We start from the raw sequence: 16,243 nt of genomic DNA, 5'->3' as shown, positions 1-16,243 counted from the left end.
AATGACTACATAAAGTTGATCCTTGACACCCACACACATACCATGGCACATATGCCTTCATATACACACATCTTATATGCACAATAATGATAAGAATAACGTTCAGAAAACTTCAAGGTTATGATTTGTAGTAATTCGTTTCTACCTACTTAGGTCACTTCTCTTCTAATATAAAATCCAGTAATATGCATTAAACTGTACAGATGCAGACTGGACATTTAAAATCTATATGTGAAGTTACAGCTTACTGTATCACTGCCCGAGTGAAGACCACATCCTGATGGTATGGCATATTACTTTTCCTCAATGACCTTTTCAAATGATCATTTGCTGGGAAATAAGGTCACACTTATTTGCTTTTGAGAGTAATTTAAACTTCAATGAGGAAAATGGGAAGGCATCAAAACTAATTGTTAAAAGAAAATTATCTTTCTTTTGTTTTTCCTAAATAGATGAAAAATTACATGAAGCCAAGTTTGGCCAGACAGAAATTTTGCTGTTGTTGTTGTTAGCTTTACTTCAAAATCTAACCAATTGAAAAGAGGAAAGGTTCAGTATTACAGTTAGTCTGAAAATCATTTTCAGCATTTCACCAAATTGCTTAACTTTTCAAAGTGAATATACTAACTAAGATCACTGAAGTAGAAGCATCACCATCCATACAGGAGTCTAGTGTTCACTTTCTCAAATACAAAGTTTGGACAGTAACACACTCACTTTCTTGTCAAGGCACATCATCTGAAACTTGTTTCTATTTTCTGTGTCAGTACCATTCGGTGGCACGCATTTAAACATGAAAACTACTCCTAATGAACATTTAATGTAAGCAGTAAACAACACCAGGGGCTAGAGATATAGATTAATGGTGGGATGCTTTGCCTAACACATGTAAGGCCTCAGGTTCCATTGTCAGCACTGCAGAAACAATAAAAATTCTAAAGGAGAAACAGAAAGCCCACTAGAATAAAAGATGCTAGAATTCAATTGTGTAAGGAAGAAAGGCCCTGTTCCTGAGATGGTGGTCAGAATATCCTGGCCACAAAATGCAAGCAGCTTAAATATGAAGACTATGCTAATGTCTTTATTACATGCACAGAGCCCTGTAAATGTTGTTGTCAAGAAATTCCTATTCGGTTATACAGTCTATTAAATCCAAAATATATGAAAATTCAATAATTCAAAAAATACAGACAATTTGTTATTATAAGTACAATTCTTAAGCATTTACCCAGTTTCATTTTCACATAGAAAAGATGAAAATATTTTGCAGCATATTTTTATGTAATGTGTGATTCTAATTTCAAAAGATCAAAATATGACCGCACATTTCCCTGTGATGTTGCAAATGATACAGTGTAACTGTAAGCTTTTTATGTTCTCTTTCTAGTGGCCCATCAATGTAATCCATTCTCAAGTATTCTGTGTCATATAAGAAGTCTCCTGTGATTCCTACTCAATAGTCATGCCTAGTGATATCCTTGTTTCACATTTTTATTCAAAGTGAGGCTAAAATATGCTGAAGTGTAGACATTAAGAGTGATAAAATCCAATTGTAGTTTTCATGCCATGACAAGAGTCAATTACAGATAAGAATATCTCTCTTGCTAAAAGTTGTGATGATTATATTAAGCACAGAATACAACTGAAAAATTCCCTGCATATATTAGCTGTTGTAAAAATGCTGAATAAGGGAATGATAAATTTTTATATTAATTATGACTATATTTGTCTAGAAATTATTTCAATATTATTGCATGTCAGCATTCAACCCAAAGTTTTTTCAAATATCAATCTTCAGTATTATACAGTTTCATAAAACAATCTTATTCCCTAGATTGAGCTTAATACATTATAAATTTAAGATTAGGAAGACTATAAAACATGGTGGTCATATGTTAAAATTCTCACATATATTTATTCCTTTATGAAAAATTGACATGTTACATACAAAACTAAAATAGAATCACTTTTTTTAGCATTATATTTTCTTGTCTTTGGAAGATACAAGTTATCGTTTTGACATTATGGTGCAAGGACAACACATGGCTAAACATCACATTGTGTTGTTTGGAAGAAATGATATGGAAAAAGTATCCTGCATTTCAAATATTTACATTTCAAAACATTTCTCCTTTGCTCAAGGAGTTTAAAGGTAATGATCTTCCTGCTGTAAGGCAGATTACAACAAGCTGGTGAATCTTCAATCCCAACGAAATCAATCATGGTGACAGTTGCCACTATGGCCTCCTCCGTGTATTTTATAAGCATGGAGGAGGACATGTGAGCACCTGCCTCCTAGATTTAGATTGTGTTGATAATATGGCAGTGTAGCCTTCCAAAAATGCAAAGGAGTACCTAAAATGAGTTCATACTTTGGTTATGATATTTATCTTCAGAAATTAAATTCCTTGTGAATTTATCATTAGAATTCAACAGTATTTACAATTTAATCAATAAATAACATTTGAGATTTTCCACATTGTTTTGTCATATAACTAAAAATGAAAGACTTGATCAAAATATTTATACAGTTTTTGTAACAAAGGCAACTGTTTTTCTTTTCATAATAAAATCAGTGTACAAAAGATGTCAATTATGGAGATATGAAAGCAAAATCTAAATAAGAAATACTAAAAATCATTAAGAAGAAAAGAAAAAAATCATTACGAATACTCCCTATTGTTTCTCATTTGATGTTTCCTCAGAACATTAAAGAAAAATTTGATAAAATGATCAAATTCATTCTCAAAAACATATCAATTACAAACTTAAAAGTATAACAAAAAATTCCATTTATAAGACAGTTGGCCTATATTTTTTAAAGTAGAGTTCTTGGTAATGAAATATTTATGCTCTTAAATCCTTATTTTAATATTAATATTGACCAACTTTTTGTTCAACACAGTAATTTTCCTACTATATTTAAAGTCTTTTGGACCCGAATAGGCTCACACTGTTTATAAATTATGAATAATTTTATTTAGAAAATTCAATGATGATGTTATTTAATCAGCATTGCTTATTTCTAAATTAATATGAGAAGATAGTGGGCATGGTAGCATACATTTGTAATTGTAGCACTGGAGAGGCTAAACCAGGAAAGTATATCAGGTACAAGGCTATTATGGGCTGTACTGAAAGAACTTGTATCAAAAAGAGGAAAATGAGTAAACCTTGTCTATAACTGAAACACAACTCAGTCAGTAGCCCTGAAACTCAATAGGTACAGATTCACTTGTTTCCTTTTTTAGAAAAGTTTTATAGTTTATTAGGAAATAGAGCCTACTTACCATCTTAATAATTTCAATTAAGCTACCATAATTTAAAAAGTTATAGCCACTTAGACAATCTTGACCTTCTTCAGTTGGAAAAAAAAGAGGAGAAGTAATGTAGGATGAGGAGAGAGAGAGAGAGTAGAAGCAGTGGCAGCAGCTGGTGCCACCTTTGCTAGGTGTTTTAGCTTCTGAGGCTGGTTTCATGTTTCAAATATTAATATGAGTTAACATCTTAATTTTGCTTCATATGCTTAATCCTTACAGGGGCTTGACAAGTTGTCATAAATCTGTAGATGTTATGGGATGAGGCACAGATTTTGATTTATGCTCTAATTTTCTTCTCACAACCATCTCACACACACACACACACACACACACACACACACTCCCAGAATGATTAGATTTTCAATTGACTTGAAGTGATCAAATACATCCTGAAAAATTAATTTGTTAACCTACTTTAATTTTGATCTATTTTGTTTAAAGTTATTTATTTATTCATTTTGATCTATTTTTTACATTTATGCTTCATTAGAGATATCTGCAGCTTATTATTTCTGCACATTGTAGAAAGAGTCCATATCCATTTGACTTTTTCTCTTTCTGCTTCTCTTCCATTTAATCAGCTGTTAAAGTGTTTAAAAATTGACGGTGCAAAAAGATTCAATAGGGTATGGAGAAAAACAGATTTACCACCCTATATTATGTATTGAAACAAATAAACAATCACAACAGCAAAAACATAACATTCACAGACATGCATTTACAACTCCAGTTCTATCCATTATCTGTGAATTTTTAGATGTTCATACATTCTGACTTGATGTTTCATGTTGCTGGCTTGGTACATTTACAGATACAAAAGAACAGTTTCAGTTTGATCTTGGTTTTCTAGTCACTATATTAAGAAAATTTACTCACAGATAAATATATAATTTATTTTATCCCACCACATTTTAAAAGTATATAGTAAGTATTAAACAGGTTAAGACACTGTGTCTTCATCGTTAGACCACTTTTAATTTAAACTGTCTCTAACTTCTCCAGTTAATGGAGAGAAGTATCCATATATGTCAAGAGTGATGTATAATCCATTTTGATGGTTTAAGGCCACTTTCCCCACTCCCTGAAATGGAAAAATCTGCCAAGGGAAGTGGGCCTGCAGCCTTGAACCAGCTGGATTCACAGAAGATATATGAGCTCCATTGAGTTGACAAGAGTTTCTTGCTGTTCAATTGCTCTACCTGCACTCCAGGGAGCATGGTATCTCCTGTTGGGTGATGAGCACTGAGAACAAGAGCAGTCTTCCTGAAACCAGAGTGGTACTGGAAAGGTGGAACTGGATTTATTTGTGCAAAATGACACCCATGCACAGCAATTGTGCCTTCCTTTGAGCAGGCAGGAGCCTCAGTTACTACCTGTAACATAATTGCAGTTTTTGCTCTGAAAATATGTAAGGCCAACTTCTCCTGGTGGAGTCCCCTACTATTGTAAGTACCATCAGTATCACAAAAATGGAATATAGTTGCCATCAAATTAAGAAATAAAGGGTATGCCAAAAAATGAAAATGAATTTAACACAACAGATGTTGTTTTCAGGACAATCTATTCTCTCTCTCTCTCTCTCTCTCTCTCTCTCTCTCTCTCTCTCTCTCTCTCTCTCTCTTTCTCTCTCTCTCTCTCTCTCAGAGAAACACAGGATCACAAACTGACTGCAATACTACATCACTGGAAACATACATGACAGTAATGATTGCTGTAAAGATCAGAGGAGGAAACCTTGATAATAACTGGACAGGTCATTTATATATCCCTTATTAATGGTGTTATACATCCATGAATGAACCAGTTTCAACCCCTTATACAACTAAACAAAGTAAAGCCAAAGAGCAAGGTCTCTTTAGCATCTTAAACTTAGAAAATAGCAGACACAGGCTGAAAGACCACAATTTCTGACTCCTTCTGTTATCATTTCTAACATGTCTTCCTTTGTGCTATGTTTTTCTAGTGAGGTGTTCAGCTGTGAACCATAGTCATCTCAGTCACTAAAAGTTTGTTCATGGGACTTCATGCATGTAACATGCTTTAGTATAACTATTCCAGAAAAGTACCCTAGTCCAACCAGTGATGTCCCTTTATTACATCTAGTGATTATTGACTTAACCACAATGTAAGCTTTCCATTTAAAAACAGAGTGATTACTTGTAGTGATTTCATGTACAGATCTTATACCTTTAAGATGTTTTTCACACTCCACCAGGGAAGGGATATTTGCTTACAATTCTTTATGTATTATCATACAATACTTTGGTCTCTATGTGTGAATAGAAATAACCATGCATTTTGCATCCAAATAAGGATACCTTTGAGAGTCAAAGAATTATTACAGATAATAAGTTCAAACTGACTATCCCAGACAACTACAATGCATTGCCATATTAATAGTAGTGGATTTTCTCTGCATTCAATTTATATCATTTCATTTCATCATCCAGCTATGGGATATTGTTGGCAATTTATTTATTATATTAAAGTGAGTTAGTTAATCAACAGCAATGAGCACTGAAATTTCTTAACACATTATAGAATTTTATTTTTTTTTTGTATGTGGATATAATTTGCTTAGGAGTCACGAATACTTCAAGAGGATATTTATTTGTTGTCTTCAAAAATTATTTCTTGAAATTATAATATAACCATATCATTTTGAAATTCAAACCACGTTTTGCATTTTTTAAATATCTGGTATTGAAAAAGGAGCCAATTGAAATTCCCAGAAATCTATTAGAGTGACCCTAGCTAAGACTACCAGTAATGGATGATATAAAAACTGAACCTGCTATCTCCTGTAACCAGCCAAGACTTCCAGTTTAGGTATAGGGACACCATCCCAGCCACAAAACCTTTCACCTATAATTTGTCCTGCCTTAAATATGTGCTAGAATAGTGGAGTAATGACACCCATGAGAGGGAGCCCACTCCTGATGCCTGATGCTGCTTAGAGGGTCAGGAACTGTAGGCTGGATTGCACAGAGACCTAAGATAGAACCAAACAGGACCCCCCAAAAAAGTCAAGAGTGACAAAAGTAGCTTTAATTACAATTCCTTCTCAGTAGTAAATATACAATGCCTTTCTATGTGGGGTAGATGAAGGAAGACAATGTTAGAATCTATGGTTCAAAGAGCCCAATTTTAAAGTTCAAAAAGACATTTATATTTAAATCTTCTAAAAGTATAAAGAAACACTTTATGATTTTTCATTTCTTATGGAATGGAATAATATATAGAGGAATAAGTAAGGGAAACAAGTAAAATTATGATAAATTCAAGCACAAGTAATGAATATTTTTTCTATTACTGTCATGCTCTATCATGTTTCTGTCTATGTATCTATTATCTATCTGTCTTACTACGTATATATCTATCATCCTCTCACCTACTTTCATCCACCTAACATCTTATCTCTCCACTCTCCTACTCACTTACCTAGATAAACAGAATACCTTTAGCCATCTTAGCTCTGTGCATTGATTCATGTTAAAAATAATGTAACATTAAGGGTCAGTTGCATGTGCCTGTAGTTCTGAGATAGCTGAGGCAAATGATGGCTTGAATACAGTCACTCAAGGCCAGCCTCAGTAACCTTGTATAAACCAACAACAACAACATGATCAACTTTCCTTTGACAGCATTGATTTAATATCACAACAACAAAAATAATAATTCTTTAAGTATAATAATGATTCAAATATCTCTGACAGACCAGCCCATGAGTCAATTTATTAATGCCACAATGAGAGGTCTAATGATAAGACATATCCTGAACCAGAATGCAATTTAAGTACTTGAACAAAGGCAGTTTCATCATTTGATGCAGGCCAAAATTTTGTATCTTGACAACAATAAATAATAAATAGGCAATATACTTACAACAAGACCCCAAGAGGGTAAATGTAGCAAAGGAAGCACCATATAGATAAATAATTGTGTTTCCATTTAAATAGCACATTCTATAGTAAAAATACTGCATTCAAATATAGGCAGACATTTAGTGCAAAGACACCCCTAGTCTTTGCTATAGAATGGTTTCACATTACGACATTATTTAAATTATCATACTTTTCCAACCACACACTTCCATGTGAATCTAAAATAGGCCATCGGGAAAGAAAAAGGAGGCAAAAATGATTGCAAGGAAAACAGCTTATTGTATTTAGAAAAATTGTTGAGAAAAAGACATTTTCTTGACAGAGTTCCACCTACGCACATGGGCCTCTGAGACAAGTCCCAAGACAATATTATTTTAAGAAATTAACAATATGAAATCTATTTAAAATCCTGGCTTCTCACATCTTGTTATGAGTGGAATATGTGTCCATGGGACACAGCAGTCAAATAGTACTCATTTCAGTTAAACTAGTAAAGGACGAACAACAAAGCTTTATTTGAATATTGTCATTCACAGGGTTAATGGGTCAGGTAGCACTCTGTCTTCTTATATGTGTAAGGAAGGAGATATTCACTTTTATTTCCTAAAGGGCCAAATCTGGAAACTCAAGAGGGCCATTCATATAGAACAGCCTTTGTTCTCTTACTTGATATCACCCACAAACTTAAAAGGATAAAAACTCCATGGTTCTCAAATGTTAATAAAAATGATAGTCTGAAGAACAATGCATTTTTAAAATATACTCTGAAATACTGAAAAAAGAAACAATTACAGATTATAGTTGTAATTTATCTGTGAAAAGTATCATTATTTTAATTAAGCTTTTGTAGCTATTATGAAGGATTTAAATTTTGTCATAGGTGTGTATTTTTCACTGATGCATTTTACCTTCATTGTTCCCCAAAGGTAAGATTATAATGAATTCAAGTTCTGTACATCCTTTTAATAATGTTGACTATCAGAAAACAAACATGATATGAAGGTAGACCTATGACTCCTGTCCTTTATGGTAGTGAACTCTACCTTAAAGCCACTTTCTAGAAAGTAATGGTTAATATCTATGTCATTAAAAGAAAAATGTGAGATCTCCCTTCAGTACACTTATTTTACTTTTAGAACATCATGGATTCATGTTTCACTAAGTCATCTTTACTCAATTCTCAATCATATTATTTTATATGCTGCCAAAATGATGGCATTCAATATTGTGATGCTTCTCTCCATTCAGTTTCATTTACAAAAACCATTGTTTGACTTCACAGATATGTTATATTAATATATTTTATCAAAAATTACTCATCGAGATTACAGTTTACGAAAGAGACTGCTGTACATACTGTGACAGTAAGTTCTAACTTGTATGTAAAGAAAAGCTTGTTGCTTTTGTTTTTTTAAACTATTTTTTTATTAATTTATTCTTGTTATATCTCAATGTTTATCCCATCCCTTGTATCCTCCCATTCCTCCCCCCCCCATTTTCCCATTATTCCCCTCCCCTATGACTTTTCCTGAGGGGGATTACCTTCCCCTGTATATGCTCATAGGGTATCAAGTCTCTTCTTGGCTACCTGCTGTCCTTCCTCTGAGTGCCACCAGGTCTCCCCCTCCAGGGGACATGGTCAAATGTGAGGCACCAGAGTACGTGAGAAAGTCATATCACACTCTCCACTCAACTGTGGAGAATGTCCTGTCCATTGGCTAGATCTGGGTAGGGGTTTAAAGTTTACTGCCTGTATTGTCCTTGGCTGGTGCCTTAGTTTGAGCAGGACCCCTGGGCCCAAATCTGCCTATCATAATGTTCTACTTGTAGGTTTCTAGGACCCTCTGGATCCTTCTAGTTTGCTATTCTCCCATGCTTCTCTCATTTAGAGTCCGAATAGGATGCCTTCCCCTCTGTCCCAGTTTCCTGGTAAGTGAAGGCTTTCGTGGGACATGCCCCTTGGGCTAGTATGCTTTTAAAGAATCTTCTATTACTATGTGGTAGAGGAAAATATTAGTAAAGATTTTAATATCTGAACATATCTTAAAATTATAAAGAGGCCCACAATGGACTTTGAAACAAGGTCCTACATCTAATCCTACAGTTCATATACAGGAGATGAAGAAAGTGGCAAGGGTTAGTTTGTCAGGAATCTAATAAGAGCATGGAACAAATAAATCATAAGGGAGCCATCATCTCTAAGGATAATAGTAGTCCCATTTTCATCATGCCTAAGGAAGAAAATCACATGTTGTCCTTTAAAATTAGTTTATTCTTGTTACATCTCAATGGTTATCCCATCCCTTGTATCCTCCCATTCTTCCATCCCTCCCATTTTCCCCTTACTCCCCTCCCCTATTACTGTGCCTGAGGGGGACTTCCTCCCCAGAAACAGAAAGACTCAACTAGAAATCTCAGCAACTCTTAATGGACACTTTGTCAAGAAATTTAAAATGAGTATATGCTTCCATGAAATCTCCATGAGAACATTTACTTGTTCCAATAAAATCATACATGTTTTATGAACCCCATACTTTGACTATTAAGGAGATTTGTGTAAGTTGCTAAATGCTACATAGCTAGCATGGTTTAAAAACGTGCACTAGCAAATATAGCACTGTATACTTTCTATTAGCCTGATATGGACATAACTATCTTTAATTAGAAATAGAAGTCATGGGGCTACTTGCCTTTCACCCTCTCACAATATTCAGGAAGGGTCACAGGACCCATCGGTTATGTACCCACCTGCATGCGGGAGTAGCCCACAGTGTGGCTTTCCCAGTTTTTTGGGGGGTTTTGCTTTTGCACTGCTCGATGCCCACTTGGTCAAGGAAGAACCCAATGGGTCACTTGCCAGTGCTACAGAGAGTAAAGCTATTGGCACAGTCATGTCCTCTGTGCAGAGAGAGCAGCTAGGGGGAGATCGTGAATGAGAAACCAGAAACATCTTAGAAAGCAATGGTGTTTTCAGTTGGCAATGTGCCTTCCAAATTAGTGTGTACTTGAGGAGAAAGAAATGTGAGTTGAAAGATAGGTGAGTCTGAGTCCCAAGTGGTAGTACGCTCACTGCTCGTATGTAGGACCTTAGAAAACTTACCCAAGGTCTCTTGATCTTTATTTATTCATATGTTGAATAAGACCAGTAATATTTTCATCCTTAGTTGTTATGAAAATTATAGGGAAAATGTGCAGCATCCAGGACTGTACCCAACATTAGTTGTCCACTGAATAATGTCTTTTGTCATAGTTAGACACCTCTCTACTTCCTAATAACATCTCTGTTTTTTGAATTATCACATGTGAAACATATATTTTAAAACTTATGAAGCAGTTTTTAGAAGTTGGTATTTTTATCTGTTTTTGTGTATAGGTTCTGGCATAGGCCAAGAAAGGGCTGGGTGTCCCCTGGAGCTGGGGTTACAGGAGGTTGCTAGCTACTTAACTTAGGTCCCTTAGAAGAACAGCAGGAACTCTTAATTGCTCTGCCCTGTTCAGTACCAGGAAATTATTTGTAGCTCATAGTTTTCCTTATTTCCTCTCCTCTTATAATTCCACTCTTACAAAATAAATTTTCTTTGTACTGCATTGGTTATGTTGCCATAAATGTGGGCTGACTACTTACAACTATGTAATGTTTCCTATATGTGATTGTACTAATGACAATGATACATTTTTTTTCTTGCATCTGGATGGACCTCACGGTGTTTCTAATGCATAAAACCAAAACACAATTCATTTGGCACATCTTCCATTTTTTGCCTCTTGGTTATACATGAAAACCCGCCACTTGGAGCTGCCTTTAGCAAATAATCGTAATTTCTTCCCCCATGTTTTGCTTCATTGGATCAGCCACTATTCACTAGTAAATTTTTATAAGGCAACAACAACACTATACACAAAAAACCCCCTCTAACAACAACAACAATACCACACATCCCCAATATCCTCTGTACTTCTGCCATATTGAGTGCTCCCTCCTTGGATACTCAGCCGCCTGAGTTCTATGAGTCTGGCCTCAGTGCACAGAATGGGATTAATTATAACCCTTAGTGTAGTGAATCACTATTATCATGACACCACCCATAGCTTTCTTGCTATAATTAATTTGTTATTCAAAATTATGCACTGTGAATATCCAATTTTAAGAGATAATGCCAGCGGTTTCCTAAGTATTTTGTGCAGATTTGTATTTCTGCCAACAATCTATAATAGAACCACTTGGTTCATCTTCCTATAAATGCTTGATTCTTTCAGACATGTTTATCGGTATAGTCAATACTTTGTTTCTCTACTCTATGAGGCTATTTTCCAACCCCAAAACTGAGGATTGTTATCTTTTTTCTTCCTGGACACTAAGTGTTTAAGAAAACAAGAACAATGGAAACAATTTAAAAATAAGTATTAACCCAATATAAGAGTATGGAGACAAATATTCTTCAGGAACAAAAGTGCACAAACTAATATGTGACTCATAAAAGGATATTTTTCGGCTCTTAAACAATAGAACAGTGGTAAAATAAAGAAAAATAGAAATTATTGTGATGACATATGTCTTTAATCCCAGCAAAGGTAGGTATATCTCTGTGAGTCCTAAGGCAGCTTGGTCTGCACAGTGAAACTCTGTCTCAAAAAATGTCATTGATCAAGTAGGAAAATTGATCTAGTGCCTACCATATAAGGTACCTATGCAAAAGGCTTGAATGGTACATAGGAAATAGATGCCTAATGAGATGAAAGGGGTAACTGCAAAATAAGGAGATGCTACATACTAATTGATAAGGACACTACCTGAAGAAACCTTAGCTGAAATGAAGGCTTCAGTGGTTCTCTACCTCTTCGCATATGCACTATCTTAATACTTAGGACATACGATTCTATTGTTTGCTTCTGGTTAACTGATCTTATCGCCCCAATAAAATCATGAAAACCTTGAGAGGTCAGAGAGATTTTGCTGAACATTTCATTGCAACCCCATTAATTTGTGATAGTGCTGACAGTATAATAGTTCTCTGTAACTGTTTCAAGGATATTCTTATCTTATTACCCAGCTATCATCCTGACACTTTATGCTCCCCTTTCTTTATTGTAACCTTCATAGACACAAAGAGAAGGGGAAAAACCTGCAATTCGACCAAAAAGTTCTAAGTAATAGTTCTGGAATTTTTTTTCAGTCAGATGTTTATAACAAATTGTGTGAAAAATTCTGAATAATTTAGAGCAATAAACAGCATATTTTCTCTGTGGCATGGGATGCTTCAATATGTTAATTGTTGTGTTTTTTTTTTTTCAAAAAAGGCTTACATCACTTTTAGTCCTAATGCAAACTTAATGCATTACATTTTGATATGAAGAGTCAAATTAACAAACTTGGTTTTATATATATATATATATATATATATATATATATATATATATATATATATGAAATCCATAAAACTGAGAACTTTATGTTCTTTATGGCATGAATAAGAAAGTATATTGAAGATAGAGTTGCTGGATCCGTATTTGCCAGTGATTACTGCTCAATGGTCACTGACCTTCCTCTGAAGCCTTTAGACAGTCTGGCTGTCCTTTTCCTGTCATATAATTTCATGAATATCCTCTCTCACAGCTATAATTCTGCCATAAGCACTGAAAATCGGTGTACAGTGGAAAAGAAATTAAATATTTTTAAAGACCAAAATTCAATGTTAGATGATAGCAATAACATTAAGGATATTTGTCTGAGAACAGGCCACCAATTATAATGTAGGGTACATGGAAACTGCATAAATACCTTATTAATTACTTCATTTTCATTTGCTCAATTGGGAAACCTAATATATAAATCAATTCCCTGAACTGGTGGATAGTGAGAAAGGAAGAACTTAATTCAGTTGGCTGCAGGTACCACTTGCCTAGCACACGCAAGACCTTTGATTCAGTGCGTAACACCACATGCATGCAAGAGTAAAAGGTTGTCTAGATACCAAATAAGAGAGTAGGTAGACTGTTGTTGTCTAAAAATTGTGCCAAGGAAAACATTTTGACCACACCAATCCCAAATACCTGAAAACAACTTTAGCAAGGCAGCCACCTGGTGGCCATGCAAGTCTATCCCCAAGTGTAAACATTACAGTTCCTAGCAAAGTGTCAAAACTATGAGATACAGATGAGAAATTTAGTGCTGCATTTCTATGTAGTCCTGGGAATTTCTCTTTGGAGGAGTGGCTATCCACATTATCATTATCAATGTCCCCTAATCAACATCTTATTCTTGACATCTTCTCTCACTTTACCTCTTTTACGTTTATTCCTCTTACTTGTATAATACAGCAAGTTCACAGGTCACATCAGCTCTGTTCTTCTCACCTCTCTCTGGCTTCCAAAGCCTTTCATGAGATCCCACTTAGTTACATCTCTCCAATTATATACTTTGAAATACACCCTTTTTCTGGCCTCTCTACATTTCTAGTTCAATTCTATCCTCATTTTTAAGTTCAGAACCTCTTCTTACCCACTGGTGCCATACAAGCTACCCTCTCTTTGTTCATCTCTCATTGGTATCATAATGCCTTCCATGATATTTTTTCAGTAGTAAGTTTTTCAAACTAGATGTTTTCCTAAAGGCTTAGTCACTTAAAAATGTATTTTGTTGCAGCCACAATACCTCAACAATATGGCTGCCAAAAGAAGACCCCCAAAATACTATATCAATAGACATGTGAACATAGAAGAGGAAAATCTCATGGGATCCCACCTCTAATCAAATCTCACTAGGTCCTATCCCTACAGGTAACTAAGGAATGCTGAGAGAAGGAGAATTATTCTTCTTGGGGTATTAGTTCCTGATTGTTTATCCAGTACCAATTGGTGCGTCATATACATACTAGTAACACAAGAGGGACTAAACATGATGCATTTATATTTTATACAACACATATCTACTTGTATGTCTGTCTATATACATACACATATGTATGTATATGTTTATGTATACATACGTGTTCATATACATATATGTATATATAAAGAGAGAGAGAACAAGAAAGAGAGGTAATGACTGAAAAAGACGTCATGAGTTTAAGAATAGTGGATGGGGGTAGTTGAAGAGAGAGAAAGGGGCAAATGTAATTCTATTTTAATTTTAAAAAAATAAAAATATTTTTTAATTTTAATTTTAATTTTATTAATTTATTCAGATTATAAATAAATTGTTTTCCCATCACTCGTACCCTCCCATTCCTCCCTCCCTCCCGCTTTCACCCTATTCCCCTCCCCTAGGTCTAGGACAGAAGGGGACCTCCTCTCCCACTATATGGTCATAGGCTATCAAGTTTCATCTTTGTAGCCTGCTTATACTTTCTTTGAGTGCCACCAGATCTCCCTACCAAGGGGAGGTGGTCAAATATGGAGCACCAGAGTTCATGTCAAAGTCAGTCCTCACTAAATGCTCAACATCTTTAGTCATCAGAGAAATGCATATCAAAATGGCTCTGAGATTCTATCTTATGCCCATTAGAATGGCTATGATAAAAAATTCAAGTGACATCACATGCTGGTGAGGATATGGAGAAAGAGGACACTCCTTCATTGCTGGTGGGAATGCAAACTAGTACAGCCACTTTGGAAATCTATCTGGCTCTTTCTCAGAAAAATGGGAATAGGGCTTCCTCAAGACCCAGCTATTCCATTCCTTGGAATATACCCAGAAAATGCTCCACCACACAACAAGGACATATGCTCAACCATGTTCATGGCAGCCTTATTCATAATAGCCAGAACCTGGAAACAACCTAAATGTCCCTCAGTTGAAGAATGGATAAAGAAATTGTAGTACATTTACACTATGGAATACGACTCAGCTATTAAAAACAAGGAAATGCCGAAATCTGTGGACAAATGGGTTGAATTAGAAATGATCATACTGAGTGAGTTAACCAAGAAGCAGAAAGATTCACATGGTATATACTCACTTATATCTGGACACTAGCCCCAAAGGCATGTCCCATGAAAGCCTTCACTTACCAGAAGATTGAGATAGATGTGAAGACATCCTACTGAGACTCTAGGTAAGAGAAATATAGGAGTTGGGGAAATATAAGGGCCCTGAGAGTCCTAGAAACCTACAAGAAGAACATCGTGATGATGGGTGGATCGGGGCCCAGGGGGGTCTGCTCAAACTTTTGCACTAACCAAGGACAATACAATAGTAAACATCGAACCCCTACTCTGATCTACCCAATAAAAATTTTTTACTTATGTTTTTACTAGATAAATTTGAAGAAGTCTCCACAATATTAGGGTTCTGTGTTAGAATACATGGCTATTGTTTGCACTTTTAGAATCAGTTATCATGGTAACACAATAAGATAAAGATCTTTTCATAAACTAAAATTGTAGCTTTTCCTTTAGAGGCAGGAGGAGTGCCAGGATCATCAAAGTGAAAATTAAAGAGAAGTAACAAGGGGCAAAAAGTGTGAGAAAGTTATGCTGCACTTAAGTGTTAGCACATCAAGTACCAAAATCAAACATTAATATAATTGTCAAAAATGTGGTAAAATGAAGACAATTATTTGTGCTTTTATATCTTGGAGAACATGAAATGTTTTCTTAAAATCAATTAGCAGAAAAGTGTATGCCCAATTTAAAGAAAGCAAAGATCTGCAGAAATTTAAAGTTTAAAAATAACAAAGAATGGAAATGAGTAATTCAGTCACCTTCATCTAACACTTATTGAAAACATTTATTGAATGCTTTCTTACTGAGGGTAAACATTGCCTCAACTATTAAAAGCCAACATTTCAGGTGGGACTCCACTAAAGTTGTAGATTTAATATTATCAATTGTGCTATTTTTGTTAATTCCACAAATATTAAGAACTATCTATTGAAATCTTAGAGGGGCAAACTACAGAAACATGATAAAAGAAATGAGTGCCATATCAAAAAAAAAATCTCAGAATGTTTCAGATTTGTGTTGCATTTTGGAAGTACTTGAAAACAACACCATTTTGTGAACAAGCTCTGTTTTCTGGCCGTAAACAGCAAGTTCATT

The 16,243-nt window shown here is 34.9% G+C and overlaps 1 protein-coding gene and 1 non-coding gene across 3 annotated transcripts in view; both read right to left on the bottom strand.

The window, feature by feature from the left end:
* Htr2c (5-hydroxytryptamine receptor 2C) overlaps positions 1-16,243 on the bottom strand; it is a 247,234-nt gene that overhangs the window by 202,205 nt on the left and 28,786 nt on the right. The gene's annotated exons all lie outside the window — the stretch shown is intronic.
* On the bottom strand, positions 9,941-10,069 carry LOC127186095 (small nucleolar RNA SNORA35). The gene has a single exon (XR_007830330.1). It is a non-coding gene; the product is annotated as a small nucleolar RNA SNORA35 (small nucleolar RNA).

This window comes from Acomys russatus, chromosome X (assembly GCF_903995435.1).
Source record: "Acomys russatus chromosome X, mAcoRus1.1, whole genome shotgun sequence".
Taxonomy (NCBI): domain Eukaryota; kingdom Metazoa; phylum Chordata; class Mammalia; order Rodentia; family Muridae; genus Acomys; species Acomys russatus.
The sequence above is the reverse complement of the archived record's forward strand: the minus strand, read 5'-3'. Positions and strand labels throughout refer to the sequence as shown.